This window comes from Lepisosteus platostomus, chromosome 5 (genome assembly GCF_059453375.1).
Source record: "Lepisosteus platostomus isolate fLepPlt1 chromosome 5, fLepPlt1.hap1, whole genome shotgun sequence".
Classification (NCBI taxonomy): Eukaryota; Metazoa; Chordata; class Actinopteri; order Semionotiformes; family Lepisosteidae; genus Lepisosteus; species Lepisosteus platostomus.
In genome coordinates, this window is record NC_142615.1 from 3,815,128 (window position 1) to 3,831,405 (window position 16,278).

At 50.6% G+C, this 16,278-nt stretch overlaps 2 long non-coding RNA genes across 18 annotated transcripts in view; one reads left to right on the plus strand and one right to left on the minus strand.

Annotated features, from left to right (window-relative positions):
* Window positions 1-3,627, plus strand: part of LOC148662539 (uncharacterized) — a 32,800-nt gene extending 29,173 nt beyond the window's left edge. For 12 of the 13 annotated variants that reach the window (XR_015936363.1, XR_015936367.1, XR_015936369.1 and 9 more), the window contains one exon: window positions 1,419-3,627. This is a non-coding gene — a long non-coding RNA (uncharacterized LOC148662539). The remainder of the gene's footprint in view (window positions 1-1,418) is intronic. The other variant, XR_015936362.1, reaches the window with a different exon arrangement.
* Window positions 3,628-6,294: 2,667 nt separating this feature from the next.
* Window positions 6,295-15,345, minus strand: LOC148662540 (uncharacterized). Of its 5 annotated transcripts, XR_015936376.1 has the most exons (8): window positions 13,896-15,345; window positions 13,387-13,493; window positions 12,962-13,299; window positions 12,594-12,831; window positions 11,910-12,049; window positions 11,720-11,774; window positions 8,083-8,380; window positions 6,295-7,012 (listed from the first exon to the last, which is right to left on the minus strand). It is a non-coding gene; the product is annotated as an uncharacterized LOC148662540 (long non-coding RNA). The 5 variants fall into 5 exon arrangements; XR_015936374.1 differs by having other exon boundaries at window positions 12,962-13,493; XR_015936377.1 differs by having other exon boundaries at window positions 12,594-12,785; window positions 12,962-15,345.
* Window positions 15,346-16,278: the final 933 nt, after the last annotated feature.

Genomic DNA, 16,278 nt, shown 5'->3' on the forward strand with positions numbered 1-16,278 from the left:
TTGCTGTAATATCTACACACTGACACCTGTGTGCTGAACTCTGTTCTGTTTTGTGTTTTAATACACAAACCTGTGTACTGAACCCACCTGTACTGTAATACTGTTACACATCTGTGTACTGAAATCTCAACTGTAATGCTCTGTACTAATCAATGACTGATCTTTGTGCTGACGTCTCACCTGTGTTGTGCTGTAATACTGAGACACTTGTGTGCTAAACTGTTTTGTACTGTTTTATATTCAAACCTGTGTATTGAATTTTTGCTGTAATATCTACACTCACACACCTGTGTGCTGAACTCTGTTCTGTTTTGTGTTTTAATACTCAAACCTGTGTACTGAACCCACCTGTACTGTAATACTGTTACACATCTGTGTACTGAAATCTCAACTGTAATGCTCTGTACTAATCAATGACTGATCTTTGTGCTGACGTCTCACCTGTGTTGTGCTGTAATACTGAGACACTTGTGTGCTAAACTGTTTTGTACTGTTTTATATTCAAACCTGTGTATTGAATTTTTGCTGTAATATCTACACTCACACACCTGTGTGCTGAACTCTGTTCTGTTTTGTGTTTTAATACTCAAACCTGTGTACTGAACCCACCTGTACTGTAATACTCAAACACATCTGTGTACTGAAATCTCAACTGTATTGCTCTGTACTAATCAATGACTGATCATTGTGTTGAATGAACTGCACTGTAATAGTCACACACCTGTCTGCTGAACCTCTGTCTGTACTGTGCTTTACCACGGAGTGTCATTGCTCTGTGAAGAACTCACCCCTTACTCTTGTAATACTCCAACCTGTGTAGGAATTGTTGCCTGTATTGTGCTGAACTCTCCTCTGTATAGTCTTAATACTCCAACCTGTACCGTACTGTAATACTCAAACACATCTGTCCTGAAATTGTGACTGTGATGCACTGTAATAACGACAGATCATTGTTCTGAAATGTTACCTGTACTGTACTATGCTGTAATAGAGACAGTGATAACTGTGTACTGAACTCTTCTGTACTGTATGATAATACTCCGCACACACGTATTGAGATTTCAACTGTCCAGTAATAGTCACTAACTGACCATTGTGCTAAATTCTGAACGGTACTGTGCTGTAACAGTGACACACCTGTGTGCTGAACTGCTGCCTGTACTGTGTTTTACTACTTAGTGATACTGTGAAGAGCTCCTGCCTCTACCCTTGTAATACTCAGCCCTGTGTATGAATTGTTGCCTGTTACTGTGCTGTAATATTCACACACTGACCTCTCTCTCTGTCTTGGGCTCCATCACCCTGTCCCCCTGTTGTATCAGACCTGCCTGTTTCCTGAATGACCGTCTCTCCTGTGGGGTAGGGTTAGTGAATCCCCTGTGTCTGTGTGTAAATCCACCTCTGTCTCTGTGCTCCAGGACAGAGCTGCTGTTCTTGGTGTCTCTGTGGAGAAGCAGCCAGTGGGGACCAGGAGCTGCGTACAAACAGGCCCAGCGCGAGAGGCACACGGGTCTGAAGCACAGCAGCACCTCCGGCGCAGTGAGGACAGTGAGAGAGAGAGAGACACTACTGCGCCGTCGCCTGGCCGCTCTCACTCAGGCCAGAGTCTGAGCTGCACTTGTGAGCCGATAAAGAGCAAAGAGCTGGACTCTGTAACCCGGGATCCCAACAGGACCAGTCTCCACTTCCCGGAGTTCTGCGGCCGTCTGCTCTGCTGTCGGTATAACCTCCTGCCCGCTTGTCTGGGGTTAAGACTGTTGTTTGGTTTTTTTACCCTTTTCCCCATGATTGGTGTCCCTGTTTCAGGTTTAATTTTCTCAAGAAGGGTTGTGGGAGGGGAGGTGCAGTACTGGCCTTTCTCCACTGGAGGGCAGGGTGGGAGATCCTCTCTCTCTTACTCTCATCCCTGATCCTCTCCTTGTGCTGCAGGGGCTGTACCCCATTACCAATACCCTGTCCTTCTGCCATCGCACTTCTCTACACCCTCCATGAGCAGCTGGAGCTGGGGTCTGTCTCCTCTGTTTATCAGTGCCTTTTCATTTTGAACAGTGTCATGTTCCCTCTTCCTATAATGGAGGGTGGGTGTCTCTCTCTCCTCCCCCCCCCCCCCAACAGCAGCAGCCTCAGCTGTCCCAGGAATCTCCCGTCCAGGTACAGGTCAGGCTCACAGTTGTGGTGCTCTGGTGGGGCTGCAGTCCAGCTCCTATTCATTTATATCTCCCAGTGGGGTTCAGTCTCCACCCTCTGGGCCTTCCTCACTGGAGCTGGCCTGCTGCAGGGCCACATGAACTACATTTCCCAGCATGCCATGGGGGAGACCCAGGGCCAATGGGCTGCCTCCCCTGGGTTAATGAGGCTCAGCTGCTGTATATAAGGAGGCTGGCAGCTCTCAGCTTCTGAAGAGGGCTGGAGGGGGGAGGCAGTAGATGGCTTGTTTTGGGGAAGGAAACATCTTCCCTGCAGGGAGACTGGCACCAGCAGCTGTAAGAAAGGAAGAGAATGGGGGTGGGGACAAGCGGGGTGGTTCTCCCTGAGTCAGGAGCCGTCCTGCTGGGGTCCAGATATAATTTATCTTCCTTATTGAGAGCTCTCCAGGGGGAGCAGGATCCGTGTTCCTGCTGCTTGATGGACCAGCAGGGAGGGGGGCTCTGGTGTGAACTGCAGTCCCCCCTTCTCTCCCCCAGGCAGGGCCAGTGGCTCTTTCCTCTCAGAGGAGGCTCAGCAGGAGCCCTCCTGAACTAGACTGGGCAGGGGCCCTTATTTCTTCCTGGGCTTGTTTCTCAGGGACCTGGCATGGCCGTGGGCTGGGGACCCTCTATCACTTGACACCCACCCCACTGTAGTCGGACCCTTAGCAACAGGGATCAGCCAGAGACTCATCACTGGTTTTTCTCCCTCATCTTTTTTAGCTGGGAGGGGTGGAGGGGCTCACCTGGGCCCAGTCCTCCAGTGCAGCAGCCTCTTCTGACAACGACACAGCAGCAGCTCTGAAGCTCCGCTCAGCACAACCGCCCTCTTCCCCAGCCAAGGCCGGACTGAAGGGCTCCGCTGCCTGCTTTTTAAATGTCTCCCGACCAATGGGCTTCCACCAGTTAGCCAGGTAATTGTGCTTCGGCACGGCCTGCTGGGAAATGGAGTCGACATCTTGCTGCCCCTCACAGCGTCCAGAGCGAGTGGCACAGGAGCTGTTCCTGAAGTAGCTGAGCCCGTCGGCGAGGGAAATAAATGCAATTCAAATAAAAAAGAGCAAGTAGTCTTCTGGGATGAGTAAAATAATCATTGTTAACGTTTGTGAGAATTCAATGTAAAACACTTGTCCTGTGGAGGATTTGAACCTGCAGGCTGGAGGGGAGCAGGCAAGAGCTCTTCCACAGAGCCACCGTGTCTCTCTGCAGGCTGGGGCTCCTGTGGGCTCTTGCTCTTCCCGGCTCAGGGTTCCAGACTGAGCAGTAAAAGGCAGAGCGATGGCGTCTCCTCTCAGGGCGGGAGCAAGTGGAGGAGTGGAGATGGTGCTGCACTTGTGACTGGGAGGTTGTAGGTTTGAATCCCAGGTGGGACCTGAGGTTGGTAAGAAAAGTACATTTATTAACATGTCTCTGTTTTCAAGAATTAAATTGAATAAAACAAGCAGCTGGTTTCTCCCTGGACTTGAACCCACAACCTCTCTGGTACAGAGGCAGAGCTCTTCCACAGAGCCACCGTGTCTCTGTTGGTCTGGGGCTCCTGTGGGCTCTTGGTCTTCTTCCCAGTTCAGGGCTGAAACGGAGGGATAAGAGCCGGACCGAATCCCTCTCCCCTTGGGCCTGGAGCAGGTGGAGGAGTGGAGACGGTGCTGCGCTCCTGACCAGGAGGTTGTGGGTTCAAGTCCTGGCTGATCCCTGGTAAGTAAACCAAGGTGAGTATCGGAGGTGAGTATGTGGGCAGGATGATGGGGAGGGGCTATTACTGGGGGGTAGTGGGGGGGTGGAGGAGGCAGAGCAGGGCCAGGAACAGGTAGTGGGGTGGGCTAGGAAAGTGGGGGTGGAGGAGGCAGAGCAGGGCTAGGGCTAGGGGGAGGGGCAGGGGCAGGGCAGTTGCTGGGTTAGACAGAGGGGCAGTGGTGGGGGGGTGAGGCAGAGGTAGGGCTAGGGTAGACGGGGGGGTGGGTAAGGCAGGGCTAGGGTAGACGGGGGGGTGGGTAAGGCAGGGCTAGGGTAGACGGGGGGGTGGCAGAGGTAGGGCTAGGGTAGACGGGGGGGTGGCAGAGGTAGGGCTAGGGTAGACGGGGGGGTGGGTAAGGCAGGGCTAGGGTAGACGGGGGGGTGGCAGAGGTAGGGCTAGGGTAGACGGGGGGGTGGGTAAGGCAGGGCTAGGGTAGACGGGGGGGTGGCAGAGGTAGGGCTAGGGTAGACGGGGGGGTGGGTAAGGCAGGGCTAGGGTAGACGGGGGGGTGGCAGAGGTAGGGCTAGGGTAGACGGGGGGGTGGGTAAGGCAGGGCTAGGGTAGACGGGGGGGTGGCAGAGGTAGGGCTAGGGTAGACGGGGGGGTGGGTAAGGCAGGGCTAGGGTAGATGGGGGGGTGGCAGAGGTAGGGCTAGGGTAGACAGGGAGGCAGTGGGGGGTGGCAGAGGTAGGGCAGGTGGAGGAGAGGTGGCAGATGAGAGAGGAGGAGTGGAAGGTGGCCTGGGCCCAAGGGGTGGCAGGAGGAGCTGAGAGGGGGGCCCAGGCCAAGGTGGGGGAGGAGAGTAGGGAGGCAGGCAGGTGGGGAGAGTGGGGGAGGCAGGCAGGTGGGGAGAGTGGGGGAGGCAGGACAGGCGGGGAGAGTGGGGGAGGCAGGACAGGCGGGGAGAGTGGGGGAGGCAGGACAGGCGGGGAGAGTGGGGGAGGCAGGGCAGGCGGGGAGAGTGGGGGAGGCAGGACAGGCGGGGAGAGTGGGGGAGGCAGGACAGGCGCGGGGGAGAGGGGAGGCAGGCAGGCGGGGAGAGCGGGGGAGGCAGGACAGGCGCGGGGGAGAGGGGAGGCAGGACAGGCGTGGGGGAGAGTGGGGGAGGCAGGACAGGCGCGGGGGAGAGGGGAGGCAGGACAGGCGTGGGGGAGAGTGGGGGAGGCAGGACAGGCGCGGAGGAGAGGGGAGGTGGACAGGCGGGGAGAGTGGGGGAGGCATGTGGGGAGGAGAGTAGGGGGCAGGCAGGAGGCAGGCGGGCGGTGGGGTGGCAGGCAACTCAAATTTTGCTGATAGTTCCCCCCCCCTGGCACATAACTCAAATTTTGCTGATAGTTCCCCCCCCGGCACATGAGGCTTGGGGAGGAATGCCTATCAGCAAAATTTGAGTTGCCTGCCACCCCACCGCCCGCCTGCCTCCCCCCCCCCTGCCCTCTCTGCTCCTGCCTCCTGCCTGCCCCCTACTCTCCTCCCCACATGCCTCCCCCACTCTCCCCGCCTGTCCACCTCCCCTCTCCTCCGCGCCTGTCCTGCCTCCCCTCTCCCCCGCGCCTGTCCTGCCTCCCCCACTCTCCCCACCTGTCCTGCCTCCCCTCTCCTCCGCGCCTGTCCTGCCTCCCCTCTCCTCCGCGCCTGTCCTGCCTCCCCCACTCTCCTCACCTGCCTCCCTCCCTACTCTCCTCCCCCACCTTGGCCTGGGCCCCCCTCTCAGCTCCTCCTGCCACCCCTTGGGCCCAGGCCACCTTCCACTCCTCCTCTCTCATCTGCCACCTCTCCTCCACCTGCCCTACCTCTGCCACCCCCCACTGCCTCCCTGTCTACCCTAGCCCTGCCTTACCCACCCCCCCGTCTACCCTAGCCCTACCTTACCCACCCCCCCATCTACCCTAGCCCTACCTCTGCCTCACCCCCCCACCACTGCCCCTCTGTCTAACCCAGCAACTGCCCTGCCCCTCCCCCTAGCCCTGCTCTGCCTCCTCCACCCCCACTTTCCTAGCCCACCCCAACCTGTTCCTGGCCCTGCTCTGCCTCCTCCACCCCCCCACTACCCCCCAGTAATAGCCCCTCCCCATCATCCTGCCCACATACTCACCTCCGATACTCACCTTGGTTTACTTACCAGGGATCAGCCAGGACTTGAACCCACAACCTCCTGGTCAGGAGCGCAGCACCGTCTCCACTCCTCCACCTGCTCCAGGCCCAAGGGGAGAGGGATTCGGTCCGGCTCTTATCCCTCCGTTTCAGCCCTGAACTGGGAAGAAGACCAAGACCCCACAGGAGCCCCAGACCAACAGAGACACGGTGGCTCTGTGGAAGAGCTCTGCCTCTGTACCAGAGAGGTTGTGGGTTCAAGTCCAGGGAGAAACCAGCTGCTTGTTTTATTCAATTTAATTCTTGAAAACAGAGACATGTTAATAAATGTACTTTTCTTACCAACCTCAGGTCCCACCTGGGATTCAAACCTACAACCTCCCAGTCACAAGTGCAGCACCATCTCCACTCCTCCACTTGCTCCCGCCCTGAGAGGAGACGCCATCGCTCTGCCTTTTACTGCTCAGTCTGGAACCCTGAGCCGGGAAGAGCAAGAGCCCACAGGAGCCCCAGCCTGCAGAGAGACACGGTGGCTCTGTGGAAGAGCTCTTGCCTGCTCCCCTCCAGCCTGCAGGTTCAAATCCTCCACAGGACAAGTGTTTTACATTGAATTCTCACAAACGTTAACAATGATTATTTTACTCATCCCAGAAGACTACTTGCTCTTTTTTATTTGAATTGCATTTATTTCCCTCGCCGACGGGCTCAGCTACTTCAGGAACAGCTCCTGTGCCACTCGCTCTGGACGCTGTGAGGGGCAGCAAGATGTCGACTCCATTTCCCAGCAGGCCGTGCCGAAGCACAATTACCTGGCTAACTGGTGGAAGCCCATTGGTCGGGAGACATTTAAAAAGCAGGCAGCGGAGCCCTTCAGTCCGGCCTTGGCTGGGGAAGAGGGCGGTTGTGCTGAGCGGAGCTTCAGAGCTGCTGCTGTGTCGTTGTCAGAAGAGGCTGCTGCACTGGAGGACTGGGCCCAGGTGAGCCCCTCCACCCCTCCCAGCTAAAAAAGATGAGGGAGAAAAACCAGTGATGAGTCTCTGGCTGATCCCTGTTGCTAAGGGTCCGACTACAGTGGGGTGGGTGTCAAGTGATAGAGGGTCCCCAGCCCACGGCCATGCCAGGTCCCTGAGAAACAAGCCCAGGAAGAAATAAGGGCCCCTGCCCAGTCCAGTTCTAGAGGTTCAGGACTGGCCCTGCCTGGGGGAGAGGAGGGGGGGCTGCAGTTCACACCAGAGCCCCCCTCCCTGCTGGTCCATCAAGCAGCAGGAACACAGATCCTGCTCCCCCTGGAGAGCTCTGAATAAGGAAGAGAAATCAAATCTGGACCCCAGCAGGACGGCTCCTGACTCAGGGAGAACCACCCCGCTTGTCCCCACCCCCATTCTCTTCCTTTCTTACAGCTGCTGCCAGTTTCCCTGCAGGGAAGATGTTTCCTTCCCCAAAACAAGCCATCCACTACTGCCTCCCCCCTCCACCCCTCTGCAGAAGCTGAGCTCTGCCAGCCTCCTTATATACAGCAGCTGAGCCTCATTAACCCAGAGGAGGCAGCCCATTGGCCCCTGGTCTCCCCCATGGCATGCTGGGAAATGTAGTTCATGTGGCCCTGCCACAGGCCAGCTCCAGTGAGGAAAGCCCAGAGGGTGGAGACTGAACCCCACCAGATGATATAAATGAATAGGAGCTGGACTGCAGCCCACCCTCCATTATAGGAAGAGGGAACATGACACTGTTCAAAATGAAAAGGCAGTGATACACAGAGGAGACAGACCCCAGCTCCTGAGTGCTCATGGAGGGGGTAGAGAAGTGCGATGGCAGTAGAAGGTCAGGGTATTGGTAATGGGGTACAGCCCCTGAAGCACAAGGAGAGGATCAGGGATGAGGGTAAGAGAGAGAGGATCTCCCACCCTACCCTTAGCCAGAGAAAGGCCACTACTGCACCTCCCCTCAACCACCCCCACCACAACCCTTCTTGAGAAAATTAAACGTGAAACGGGGACACCAATCATAGGGAAAAGGGTTAAAAAACCAAACAACAGTCTTAACCCCAGACAAGCGGGCAGGAGGTTATACCGACAGCAGAGCAGACGGCCACAGAACTCCGGGAAGTGGAGACTGGTCCTGTTGGGATCCGGGGTTACAGAGTCCAGCTCTTTGCTCTTTATCGGCTCACAAGTGCAGCTCAGACACTGGCCTGAGTGACAGCGGCCAGGCGACGGCGCAGTAGTCTCTCTCTCTCACTGTCCTCACTGTGCTGGAGGTGCTGCTGTGCTTCAGACTCGTGTACCTCTCGCGCTCGGCCTGTTTGTAGACAGCTCCTGGTCCCCACTGGCTGCTTCTCCACAGAGACACCAAGAACAGCAGCTCTGTCCTGGAGCACAGAGACAGAGGTGGATTAACACACAGACACAGGGGATTCACTAACTCTACCCCAGAGGAGAGCAGGTCATTCAGGAAACAGGCATGTCTGATACAACAGGGGGACAGGGTGATGGAGCCCAAGACAGAGAGAGAGGTCAGTGGGTAAATATTACAGCACAGTAACAGGCAACAATTCATACACAGGGCTGAGTATTACAAGGGTAGAGGCAGGAGCTCTTCACAGTATCACTGAGTAGTAAAACACAGTACAGGCAGCAGTTCAGCACACAGGTGTGTCACTGTTACAGCACAGTACCGTTCAGAATTTAGCACAATGGTCAGTTAGTGACTATTACTGGACAGTTGAAATCTCAATACGTGTGTGTGGAGTATTATCATACAGTACAGAAGAGTTCGGTACACAGTTATCACTGTCTCTATTACAGCATAGTACAGTACAGGTAACATTTCAGAACAATGATCTGTCGTTATTACAGTGCATCACAGTCACAATTCCAGGACAGATGTGTTTGAGTATTACAGTACGGTACAGGTTGGAGTATTAAGACTATACAGAGGAGAGTTCAGCACAATACAGGCAACAATTCCTACACAGGTTGGAGTATTACAAGAGTAAGGGGTGAGTTCTTCACAGAGCAATGACACTCCGTGGTAAAGCACAGTACAGACAGAGGTTCAGCAGACAGGTGTGTGACTATTACAATGCAGTTCATTCAACACAATGATCAGTCATTGATTAGTACAGAGCAATACAGTTGAGATTTCAGTACACAGATGTGTTTGAGTATTACAGTACAGGTGGGTTCAGTACACAGGTTTGAGTATTAAAACACAAAACAGAACAGAGTTCAGCACACAGGTGTGTGAGTGTAGATATTACAGCAAAAATTCAATACACAGGTTTGAATATAAAACAGTACAAAACAGTTTAGCACACAAGTGTCTCAGTATTACAGCACAACACAGGTGAGACGTCAGCACAAAGATCAGTCATTGATTAGTACAGAGCATTACAGTTGAGATTTCAGTACACAGATGTGTAACAGTATTACAGTACAGGTGGGTTCAGTACACAGGTTTGAGTATTAAAACACAAAACAGAACAGAGTTCAGCACACAGGTGTCAGTGTGTAGATATTACAGCAAAAATTCAATACACAGGTTTGAATATAAAACAGTACAAAACAGTTCAGCACACTAGTGTCTCAATATTACAGCACAACACAGGTGAGACGTCAGCACAAAGATCAGTCAGTGATTATTAAAGCACATTACAGTCGAGATTTCAGAACACAGATGTGTTTGAGTATTACAGTACAGGTGGGTTCAGTACACAGGTTTGAGTATTAAAACACAAGACAAGAGAGTTCAGCACAGTTACACAGGAGCGTCAGTGTGTAAATATTACAGCACAGTACAGGCAAGAATTCACTACACAGGTTTGAGTATTACAAGAGTAAGGGGTGAGAGTTCTTTATGCAGGAGTGTCACTGTGCATTACAGCACAGTACAGGCAAGAATTACGCACCCTGGTTTGTAAAGGCAGTAAAGCACAGTAAAGGCAGAGGTTCAACACATGGGTGTCTCAGTGCATCACTATTAAAGCACAGTACAGCTCAGAGCTCAGCACAGTGGTCTGTCATGACTACTAAAGAGCAGTCCAGTCAAGATTGCAGGACACAGGTGTGTTTGAGTGTTATACTACAGTACAGGTAATACTTCAGGACACAGATCTAAGTATTAAAGTAAAGGCTGTTCTATTACAGCACAGTACAGGTGAGAGCTCAGCACAATGATATGTCTGATTACTAAAACAGATCACAGTCAAGACTTCAGTACACAGGTGTGTTTGAGTGTTAAAGTGCAGCGCAGGCGGGTTCAATACACAGGTTTGAGTACTAAAGCACAGTACCGAAGAGACTTCAGCACACAGGTGTGTCAGGGGGTCACTTCTATGGCACAGTACAGGTGAGACTTGAGATGATCTGTCAGCTCATCTGTTGTGGGTTAGTACAGCACAGAGCAGGCAAGAGCTCAGCACCCCGTTCTGAAGTACTAAAGCACAGTACAGTCAAGAGTTAAGCACCCAGGTTGGAGTATTACTACAGTACAAGGAAGTTTCTCACACAAGGGTGTCACTGAATATTAAAGCACAGTACAGGTGAGAATTCAGCACACAGGTGTCAGTATCGCTGCTACAGTACAGGCGAGACTTGGGCACAACGATCTGTCATTGATTAAAGGTCAGTCCAGTTGAGATTTCAGTACACACACGAGTTTGAGTATTATACTACAGTGCAGGTGGGTTCAGTACACGGGTTTGAGTATTAAAGCCCATTACAGTCGGCTTTACAGATACAGAACAGATGTGTTGGTGTATTATAGTACAGTACTGGTGAGTTCAGTGCATCACTATTACAGCACAGTACAGGTGAGACTTCAGCTGATCCGTCACTGATTATTAAAGCACAGTACAGTCAAGAATTCAGTACGCAGAAGTGTCCTTGAGTATTACAGTGCAGTACCAGTGAGAGATCAGTATACAGCTTTCAGTATAACAACAGTCAACAGCAGAGTTCATTACACGTGTGTCACTGAGTATTAAAGCTCAGTACAGCTGAGAATTCAGTAGACTGGTGTAGTGTATTGTAGATACAGTATTTGTGAGAATTCAGCACACCACTGTTGAGTATAACAACGCAATACAGGCAAACGTTCAGCACACAGGTTTGAGTTTTAAAGCTCAATAGAGATGACAGTTCAATACTCAGGGTTGTACACTAAAGCACAGTACAGGTGAGAGCTCAGCACAGGTGTGTCAGTGTGTCACTATTACGGCACAGTACAGGAAAGAGTTCAGCACATTGAGGATTAAAGAACAGTCCAGTCGAGAGTTCAGTACACAGATGTGTTTGAGTATTACACTGCAGTAGATGTGAGTTCAGTACACAGGTTTGAGTATAAAAGCTCAAAAGAGAAGAGAGTTCAGCACTTGTTCAAATACTAAAGCACAGTCCAGGTGACGGCTCAGCGTCCAGGTGTCAGTGTGAGTGTTCAGGTACAGTATTTGTGAGAATTCTGCACTCCACTGTCAGCACCACACTCTCTACAGTACAGCCTCAATGAGGACCATTATATCAGAACAGTATCTGAGAACAGTGAGCTGTGTCCCCCCTCAGGAATCAAACCTGCAACCTACAGGTACTAATCCCAGGTAAGCACTGTGAAACTGAGGGGTGTCCCAGCCCACAGGCAGCTGGACTGAGAGAGACTCCACAGAGACAAGCAAAGGGAAAGAAATCAAGGAGAGGACAGGAGGGTCTCCTACCTCAATCCAAACTCCTCATCCACACCTGTCTTCCCTCTCTCAACATCTGGACATCCTGGAAAACAAGGGAAAAGAGGGTTGGAAGAGAACTTCCCAGCTCTATCACACGTCCTGATCCACACCCATCTTCCCACTGTTAAGACTCTGAATCCTAGAAAAAGAGGGACAAAGTTTGGAGAGATCTTCTCACCTCTATCACAATCCATCCATACCCGTCTTCCCACTATCAGCATCTGGACATCCAGGAAAATTAAGGAAAAGAATACAGGTGAGAGAATCCCACCTCTATCATCCATACCTCTCTCTTCTCACCGTCAGCCTCTGGCCATCCTGCAAAATTAGGGAGAGAGCTTCACAACTCGATCACTATTACTAGTGCCGCTTCTAAAGATATCAACACTACTGCTTCTAGTTCCAGTGCTGCTACTGACAAAAATGACACTACTGCTTGTATTTCTAGTGCTTCTCCTGAAAATACCAACAATACTGCTTGTATTCCTAGTGCTGCTTCTGAAAACATTAACACTACTTCTTCTATGATTGTGCTGCTGTTAAAAATAACTAATTCTGCTACTAAACCTGACGACACTACTGCTTCTATTACTAGTAATCCTACTGAAAATAACATTGTTTCCATTACTAGTGCTGCTCCTGAAAATAACGACACTACTGGTTATATTCCTAGTGCTTCTCCTGAAATAAATGACACTACTGCTTGTATTTCTAGTGCTTCTCCTGAAAATAACAACACTGCTTCTCTTCCTAGTGCTGCTACTGAAATAATGACACTAGTACTTCTATTACTAGTGCTGCTACTGGAAATTATGACACTACTGGTTATATTCCTAGTGCCATCTACATAAAAACATCACACCTGATCAGAAGAGAAAAATGGACACACAAGCCCTGTGAGGACGTCGTGAACAACAGAGCAGGTCTATGAAGGCACTCGAGCAGTCAGGGGGCTGTGTGGGACAGTGCCAGGCCGCCTCATGGTGGTCTGACCACTCTCTGTCCCCTGCAGATGGACCGTCCAGACCACACCTGCTCCGGCTCAGGCTGGGATCTGTCCCATTTAAAGCAATCGGAGAGAGAAACATCACGCCATCACCCTTTAAAACAAAAACAACCATGTGAACAGTATCCTCAAAGGTACGTTTCTTATTTATTGTTCTAAGCTGTGAAACAACCTTTTCTTTTAAAGAATAAACCTCCACCATCAGTGACCACACCCTGACTTACATTCGGGACAAAGCTTCTGCCACAGTGCTGTCTCTCCCCCGGCCACGACAGACAGCAGGACTGTACATCTGTGAAAAGAAACTCCGGCGCTTCAGTCTCTGGTCTGAATTCCTCAGTCCTCAGTGGAGAGACACGAGAGGGTCACGGTCAGTGTCAACTGTCCAAGATGGAGAGACAAAAACTTCACAATGAGGCAACGCCAGTGTTAAAGTAAGCCTTTCCTTTTCTATAAGAGAGTCATTTTTCTGATGCCTGTTCAACATTAACGTTGAGGCTGTACTGGCGCACTCTGGCTGCCGGCGCATCATCCTGGGGGGGCTGGAGGGGATCCCCCTGACCTGGGAAGAGATGTAGAAGTGTAAACAATGATTATTATTATTCAACTTGCTTGGAAAATAACAAAGTGTCCTGTAAGAGAACAGTACCAGCAGCTGTGTCACTTGCAGCCACAGTAATCTGAAAGGTCACAAACACACAGGTCTGTGAAAAGCTTTGGGCTCCCCTGTCTTGCCACTGACCGCATCTGGACATCCTGGAAAATCAGGGAAAAGAAAACAGGTGAGAGAAACCCACCTCTATCACGACACCCCACCCATACCTGTCTTCCCACTGTCAGCCTGTGGACATCCAGGAAAATCAGGGATTAATTGCGTGTTTCACTGAATCTGTAAGAAGTTAACAACCTCTAAAGGACACAAACTTAAAATCATATAATATCCTGTGACAGACTGGTGTCCTGTCCAGGGTGTGTGAGTGAGTGTGTGTGTCCTGTGAGGGACTGGTGTCCTGTCCAGGGTGTGTGAGTGAGTGTGTGTGTCCTGTGATGGACTGGTGTCCTGTCCAGGGTGTGTGAGTGTGTGTGTGTCCTGTGATGGACTGAAAAAATACAGGTGAGAGATTCCCACCTCTATCACAACTCCCCATCCATACCCACCTTCCTACTGTCAGACTGTGGATCCTGGAAAATCAGGGAAACCAAGTTGGGAGAGAACTTCTCACCATCACAACTCCTCACCCATACCCATCTTCCCACTGTCAGCCTCTGGACATCCAGGAAAAGTAGGAAACAGACTGCAGGTGAGAGAATCCCACCTCCATCACAGCACCCCATCCATACCCGTCTTCCCACTGTCTTCCCAGTTGAGATCAAGCACACAGCAGAATTAAGGAGTCCGATCTGATTTTATACTTCGTATAAGATGCCGTATGGGAACGGCACATATTTCTAATTACTGTGTGAGTGGATCCATATTGCGCCCACGAGAGGAAATGGTCTAAGGCTACCGTGTCCTTTAATGCTTATTGGGTGGGAATTCAACATTAATTAATACATAAATAATCACAACAATTCCTTGCACCTATATTAGCGCGTTTCTGGACCCTCCCCTCTCCAGCTCTTCCCAGGTCAGGGGGATCCCCTCCAGCCCCCCCAGTGTGCAGCCCCCACCTGGATGATGCTCCAGTCCGCTCAGCACACAGCAGCTCTCAGTGGGGAGGAGAGCAGAGGGATGGAGCCAGTTCAGAGAGGGGGGGGTGATTAGGAGGCCATGATGGGTCAAGACCAGGGGGGGAATCAGGCCAGGACACTGGGGTAACACCCCTACTCTTCTCCAGAAACACCCTGGGATTACGTAAAGAAGAAATTAAAATAGTTAAGGGCATAAACATACGGTGATTTAACAAGAGAAACCACACCAATAAGGGAACAGGGCAGCTGGAACATTATTAACATGACGAATATCACGCTGGGGGTCACAGAAAATAATAATCTTACCGTATGAGCAACAGGACTGTGCTGACCAGTTTCAAACAGATATTTTTAGATTCTCTGAAGAAGTACAAGATAAATTAATTCACAAACTCTTTAAACCACACAGACATTTGAAGCATTCGACATTTCCTTCTACGACTAACAGTAGTAACTCCTTACACTTCTGCAGCTCTTTCCTGGACCCTCCCCTCAGAGCTCTTCCCAGGTCATGGGGATCCCCTCCAGCCCCACCTGGATGATGCTCCAGGACACCAGGAGTCTAACGTTACTGACACCTCGTTAAGAAGAACGCAATCACTTTTATCTTTCTGAATTTGGCCTGGTGTTTCTAATCTCTGGGATCTGTGACCCAACAGTGACAGGGGGTGGAGGTCAGCACAAAACAGCTGCATCTCCCTTCAGTCTAGACCAGTGGTTCTCAAACTTTTTGGACCAAGTACCACCCCTAATCCAACCAAAGCATCCAAGTACCACCTACAAGTCATCATCTCATAGGAACCCCAGAAATTCTCAATGACCAACATGAGCGCGCGTGCACACACACTCACACATACATATAATAAATATTATAATAATAAACTTTATTTGATATAGCGCCTTTAAAGGTGGCTTCTTAAAGTGTTTTATAGAAAAAAAAAAACAACAACAAATAAAAATAAAAAAGCACCATTTCAGTGAGAGGGGTGAGCCTGTTTAGTCGAGCAAAGCAGATGTGAATTAATTTTTCGAGCCTTCATACAATTCACGACAGTCTTAACAGATTTTAAATCGTCAGGCATTGTCTTGACGGCAAAGGTCTCGCGGTGGATGCTGCAATGAAACCATTAATTTCTGGAGCAACCTCTCTCATTCGTGCAACTACACCGCTGTGTCGGCTTGTCGTTGCTCTAGCACCGTCTGTACAAACTCCGACGCATTTTATCCAGTCGAGGCCATTCTCTTCGATGAATTCATTCAGAAGCTGAAATACGTGCTCTCCTGTAGTTCCTGTTGGTAGCGGCTTACAGGACAGAAAGTCCTCACGGGACGTACCCTCAAACTCGTATCTAACGTAAACGAGCGAATTGGCCAAATCGACTACAGACTCATCTAATTGCAGTGAAAAACATCTGCTCATCTGAACGCGCTGTCAGCGTACTTTTGATATAATCCTTCATTTCAATAATTCTATGAATGACTGTGTCTTTCAGGGGGGGGCAGCAGGTCGAGCTATTCAGCAGCTTTTTCTCAAAACATAATAGTGTGGGGCTTACCTGCTTTAGCAATCCACAAGCTTGCATTTTTCCACGTTTCCGTTTTTATTTCAGTGTTTAAGTATTTATTTCATGCGCATGGAAGAGAAACACAGAGACGCACGGTGTATTTTTCTCAAATCAACTTAGAACAGTTCTTAAATATTTTTCTGTTATTTTTCACGCTTTCCTGTGCTCACAAGATTACCAGCGTTCGTAGCACGCATTTCTATGCATTCCTGTGTTTACAACGTTTTCATTGTTCCAAAATCACGCACATTCTCCTTTCTCCCTATTTGCTGGAGATACAGTAG